General features: G+C 52.5%; 1 long non-coding RNA gene across 3 annotated transcripts; it reads right to left on the bottom strand.

Annotated features, from left to right (window-relative positions):
- Positions 1-837: 837 nt before the first annotated feature.
- LOC117064717 lies at positions 838-5,805 on the bottom strand. 3 transcript variants are annotated; one of them, XR_004429631.1, is made up of 3 exons: positions 5,381-5,805; positions 1,647-3,631; positions 838-1,457 (listed from the first exon to the last, which is right to left on the bottom strand). It is a non-coding gene; the product is annotated as an uncharacterized LOC117064717 (long non-coding RNA). The 3 variants fall into 3 exon arrangements; XR_004429632.1 differs by having other exon boundaries at positions 838-1,696; positions 1,861-3,631; XR_004429630.1 differs by having other exon boundaries at positions 838-3,343; positions 3,575-3,631.
- Positions 5,806-6,084: the final 279 nt, after the last annotated feature.

Raw genomic sequence — 6,084 nt, 5'->3', positions numbered from 1 at the left:
GATCAGGGCCCACCCTAACGACCCCTTTAGAGGGCCTGTCTCCAAACACAGTCAGGTTCTCAAGCATGGACCTGAACATATGCATGTGGGGGGCGTCATTCTGCCCACGACAGAGTCAGAAATGGAACCCAGGCTGTGCTGGCCACTGACCCCGAGTCCATCCCACAGCTCTGAGAAGGCAAGGCCCCATCGGGTGGGCCACAAAATTCAGAGTACGCACGCAACTTAAGAGGTCAGGCCCTCTTTAGGATAAAGCTATGAGGATCGCTGATGAACTCTCCAATTCTCAACTCCAGCCTTTTCTACCACATTTGGCAGTTTTCCAGGTTAATCAGCACAGCCCTTGAGCAGGGAAATGAGGATGTGCTGTGGGCCTTTGAGTTGCTTTCACACCTCAGACAGCCCCGAGAGCCCGGACTCCAGGAATCTCACCTTCGGAGAGGCTCAACTGAGGCTGAGTTCAAAGTCCCACCTGTGCCTCTTCGTATTAGTAAGGCAGTCTCCGCCATCACAGTGGGGCTGCTGCAGACCCTTCACATTAGTAAGGAGGTCCCCGCCATCGCAGTGGGCTGCTGCAGACCCTTCACAATAGTAAGGAGGTCCCCGCCATCGCAGTGGGCTGCTGCAGACCCTTCACATTAGTAAGGAGGTCCCCGCCATCGCAGTGGGCTGCTGCAGACCCTTCACATTAGTAAGGAGGTCCCCGCCATCGCAGTGCGGCTGCTGCAGACCCTTCACATTAGTAAGGAGGTCCCCGCCATCACAGTGGGCTGCTGCAGACCCTTCACATTAGTAAGGAGGTCCCCGCCATCGCAGTGGGGCTGCTGCAGACCCTTCACATTAGTAAGGAGGTCCCTGCCATCGCAGTGGGGCTGCTGCAGACCCTTCACATTAGTAAGGAGGTCCCTGCCATCGCAGTGGGGCTGCTGCAGACGCAGGCGCCATCACGGGACCAGTCCACGACGCTGTCACTTTTACCTATAGCTCCAATTTTTGACTCGTATGCAAATGGGACAGTGTAGCTGTCCTGGCTGTGGGAGTGTCCCATACATTCCTTCTCAGAGCTGGGCTTTGGCGCCAGGCTTTGCTCTCAGGGACTCACGCCCACACCCTATGGGCTCTGTGGCTGAAGGAGGCAGAGGCAACACCCAGTCTCTGCAGCGCGGTGCTCAGCGGAGATCAGAAAGCACCATCCGTTTTCCACACCCGTGCTGGGCAGGCCCCTGCAACTGGTCTGGACGTGGGTCAGATGTACCCAGAAGGGGCCACCGGGACGTGTTCCTGGCCTTGAGCACACAGTGTCCTGTGTGGGGACAGTTTATCGCTGCTCCTGGCAGTGCTCACACCGCGGCATGTGCAGGTTGCGTTTTGCCTTCAGTTGAGCCCTGGGCATGCCCGGGTGGTTTCTGAGGTTTCTTGGGGGTCTGGGCTCTCATGTAAACAAACAGTTCGAGGTTCTAGCCAGGAAGTGTGAACCCAAGTCAGGTGGGATGCAGGCTACTTACTCTAAACAAACAAGCTACTCTGTTTTGTTCTGATAGGGATTTACTTGAAGCATTTCTAAACATAGCTCTCTGAAGATTGCAGTTTTTTAGAGAAATAACTAATTTTATGCTTCAGACACTACAGTTTGGTTACAAACTCACCCGTGTAGTGGAAGCAGATGCCAGGAATAGGCTCTCAGAACAGCAGGTGCCTTTTAAGTGAGAAGGAAGGAAAACAGCAAGGAAGTTTCCCTTTGGTTGCCTCCTCCCGGAATCCATTCCGCGGCTGGTGATGCGCACACAGAGGTGCCATCCTCTCCTGCCGCAGAGCTGATGATGGCTCTAGGGTGAGGGGCGACTCGACCTCCCTCCTAACCTGACTTCTGAAGCAGCCCTCTTGGTGCCCCTGAAGCAGCAGGTGTGGAAGCACAGCCCACTCCAGAGGGAGACGGCACTCTCTTGGGAAGGAGGCAGCCCCAGCACCCCCTGCGGGCCTCAGGGACAGATTCTCAAGTCCCTCTGACCGGAGATGAGACACCAACACCCAGAGCTGCCGATGCATTCCAGGAAGCTGGAAGGACGGGGTTTTCTCCACAGAGGCTGGAGGCAGGGAAGGTTCAGCCCAGCAAGGAGCTGGCAGGAGGAGGAGCCAGGGGAAGGGGGCTGGGGACAGGGAGGGGCGCAGAGAGGATGGAGAAGGCGTCCCCTCCAAAGCTCTCTCCAGAGCCATGTGCTTCTGCTGCTTCAGCACAGCCAGCCCCAGAGTGCCTGTCATCCACAGCACCAGGGCCCCTCTGGGGACATCCTTCCGTCTCTCCTGCTCCAGCAGCACCGGAGAAGATGCCTTTCTGGAATGTTCGCCTGGGCCTGGAGGGCCTTTCACTCACACTAAGTGACATCTTTTCCTATTAGAAAACATACAGGGAGTGGAAAGGACCGGTGCAAGCACACACGGTTCTGGACGCGACCCATCGTGGATGGGGCACCTCCAGGGCGCTCCACGGCCATTCTCACAGCAGAACAAGCTCCGTTCATTAATGAGGGTGCAATAACTCACTTGGGTTATGCAAATGTGTTTGCAGAGGAAAAAGGCATTCTCAGTAGTATATAATAAAATTAAATTAACAGAAGCATCAGCAAAATCAGTGACACTAATAAAGTGCCTCCCGTTCCCACACTCGGGAGAGGCCAGGAAACACTGAAACACACCAGCCTGCAAGCAGCACCACAACCAATGGCCCCTAAGAACTCTCAGTAAAATAACGAGCCGCCCAGGAAAATGAAGGCGAGAAATGAGAACTGCTGGGCCCCACCATGACTGTGTTGGACGTTTGTTTCCAAAGTACGGGTCCCATGAAGGCATGACAAGAGAGGGAGCAGGGCAGCCCTGGGGGGATGTCAGGCAAGGCTGTCGCCCAGCACAGGGAAAGGGCAACCTTCCTGGGAGCCCAGATTCCAAGAAAACGACGCACTCTGCTTTAAATGGACAGCGTGTCTGGCTTTCATTCTGATGCGTTCACCCAGAGCTTCCATCAGTGCCCTAAAGTCAGAGCCACGCACATTAGAAAGAGGCCACAGAGATGGAGAAGGAAGCAGAGGTAGCTACAGAGAGTGGGAGGGAAGGAGAGGGCTGTAGCCTGCCTCGGCGGGCACTGGGGAGGAGGGGGAGGAAGAGGAGGACGAGGGAGGAAAAGTGGAGGAGGGGGAAGTGAGAGGAGGGGTGCGGAGGGGAGGGCCAAGGGCATTGGGGCCACTTCCGGTGCCTGTAGAGGTTTCTCCTGGTGAATCCCCACCTTCAGTGTGAACTTGGTTTTCTCTGTGAAGCTCCATGCAGGTATTATAGGAATGCAAATAGTGGCCTAAGAACAAAGCGTTCAGATATCAAGAGTAACTCAGAACCACGTGCCAGACCATGAAATCACGGCTCATGTGTTTTGGGGGAAATAAATGGTGACCTTTATTTTGAACATTTACATGAAATAAATGAATGCATTGCTAACTGTTAACCAGATAAGAAGAACACGAGTGAGACTGTATAAAGACTCAGTGGGATGCATTTGACTGAAGATGATGGTCAATATGAGACTTACCAAACACAGCCCTTCCCTGGTTTAAATGGACAGTGTGCGGAAGTTTCCTCATTTTATCTGTCAAAAACATGGACGCTATCAACATGTTTCATGTGTTGATTTTTAGAGAACCCCATTTAATAAAAAGCCATTTCCCACGAAACAGAGAAATCCCCTTATAACCCTGAGTTCAGAGGACAATCAACATCTTCAAGGAAATGACGTGACACCAAGGCGTGACTGCACATTTTTAGAAGGTATTTATTTTCCTACTTAACACACACTTACATTTTGCTCGCTCTGGCCAAGTGTTCTCACAAGTGCTTTGTAGATTTTAAACATGTATGTAATTGAGGAAGAAAACTGTTCCTAAGTGAACAAAATCAAATCTCCTTAAGAGAACAAACACATCTTCAAAGCTGCAGTTCTTAAGGGTTTTGGTCTCAGCACCCCTTACAGTTGTAAACATTACTGAGGACCCTAAAGATCTTTTGTTTATGTGAGTAATGTGCATTGATATTTACCTTATTAGAATTAAAACCGATCATTTAAACTATTTATTTCCAGGCGCGGTGGCTCATGCCTGTAATCTCAGCACTCTGGGAGGCCAAGGCAGGTGGATCACGAGGTCAGGAGTTCGAGATCAGCCTGACCAACATGGTGAAACCCCGTCTCTACTAAAAATACAAAAATTAGGCGGGCATGGTGGCGGATGCCTGTAGTCCCAGCTACTTGAGAGGCTGGGGCAGGAGAATGGCGGGAACCCGGGCGGCGGAGGCTGCAGGGAGCCAAGATGAGGCCACTGTACTCCAGCCTGGGCGACAGAGATAGACTCCTTCTCAAAAAAAAAAAAAAAATTATTAATTCATTTTAAAATAAAAAATTAGTACATGTTAAATAGCAAATTAAAAAAATGATTCAAATGAATGAAAAGAATGGCAGTGTTTTACATGGTGCAGTCTCTGTAGCGCCTGGCTCCATAGAAAACAGCTACATTCCCACGGACGCTTCTGCATCCAGTCTGCTGTGATGTGTTGTTCTGGTTGGAGTAGGCAAAGAAAATCCAGCCTCACACGGATATCTAGTTGGAAAAGAAAGATCTATTTTATAGTATTTTCTGAGAATTTGGATTCTTCTTTGATATGACACTGAAACTCAACAAATTACAGTTTCCTAAAGCTTGGTACCAAAAATAATATCTGAAACATATCAGTGAGCTTCATATTCCATTGCATTAAACTCCACTGGTCTATAGTACACTTTGTTTATTTTTTTGAGATGGAGTTTCACTCTTGTTGCCCAGGCTGGAGTGCAGTGGTGTGATCTCAGCTCACGACAACTTCCACCTCCCTGACTTAAGTGATTCTCCTGCCTCAGCCTCCCCAGTAGCTGGGATTACAGGCGTGCACCACCACACCCACCTAATTTTTGTATTTTTAGTAGAGATGGGGTTTCACCATGTTGGCCAAGCCAGTCTCAAACTCCTGACCTCAGCTGATCAGCCCACCTTGGCCTCCCAAAGTGTATGGATTACAGGTATGAGCCACTGTGCCCAGCCTCACAGTGCACTTTGACTCTTAACCACGCATAATTTTGTAACAGCTTGCACTGGTCGTTAGCAGATACTGGGTCAGGTAGCTAAGCAGACTCCAAGTCAGCACATGCCGCTTCACAAGGTAAGTCGGGTTCATCCTCATCCTCATCGAGGCCTCAGGAGTCTGCACATGTTGGGAAGCCGCCAAACTCACAGTGGGGGACACTCGTTCCCCAAATTCTAGCATTTGTTTGAATGCTCAGATGTTCCCACCACAAGCAGAGCTGACTCACCTCCCCGAAGTAGTGGACTCACTTCATCTGGCTTCAGGAAGCATCGGGCGACAGCCATGTACAAATAGCCACAGTGGCGTCTTTCTTTGCAAGGGAAAATGGTACTCCTGGAAGCAAGCAGCTGGGGAAGCCCACAGCCGAGGGCGCGACCTCAGGACAACCTCGGAGCCAGCACAGGACTAACCTGCTCCCATGTCCGCATTCCGAGGCGGTGGCCAGACCTCAGTCCACCAGGATTCCATCCGCGGACAGACACCAAGCCCAATCTGCCTGAGCAGAATGAGAGAATGAGAACCCACAACTGGGCTCTCAGCTGCATCCAACGGCGCAGACAGTAAAACCGGGCTCTCCGGCCCCTGTCCCTCCTGCACACGGCTCCGCCTCCCCCTCCTGCACACGGCTCCGACTCTTCCTGCACACGGCTCCGCCTCCCCCTCCTGCACACGGCTCCGACTCTCCTGCACACGGCTCCGCCTACCCCTCCTGCACACGGCTCCGCCTCCCCCTCCTGCACACGGCTCCGCCTACCCCTCCTGCACACGGCTCCGCCTCCCCCTCCTGCACACGGCTCCGCCTCTCCCTCCTGCACACGGCTCCGCCTACCCCTCCTGCACACGGCTCCGCCTCCCCCTCCTGCACACGGCTCCGACTCTTCCTGCACACGGCTCCGCCTCTCCCTCCTGCACACGGCTCCGCCTCTCCCT

This window comes from Trachypithecus francoisi, unplaced genomic scaffold (genome assembly GCF_009764315.1).
Source record: "Trachypithecus francoisi isolate TF-2019V2 unplaced genomic scaffold, Tfra_2.0 Lachesis_group2, whole genome shotgun sequence".
Taxonomy (NCBI): Eukaryota; Metazoa; Chordata; class Mammalia; order Primates; family Cercopithecidae; genus Trachypithecus; species Trachypithecus francoisi.
This window is presented reverse-complemented; position numbering and strand designations above follow the sequence as displayed.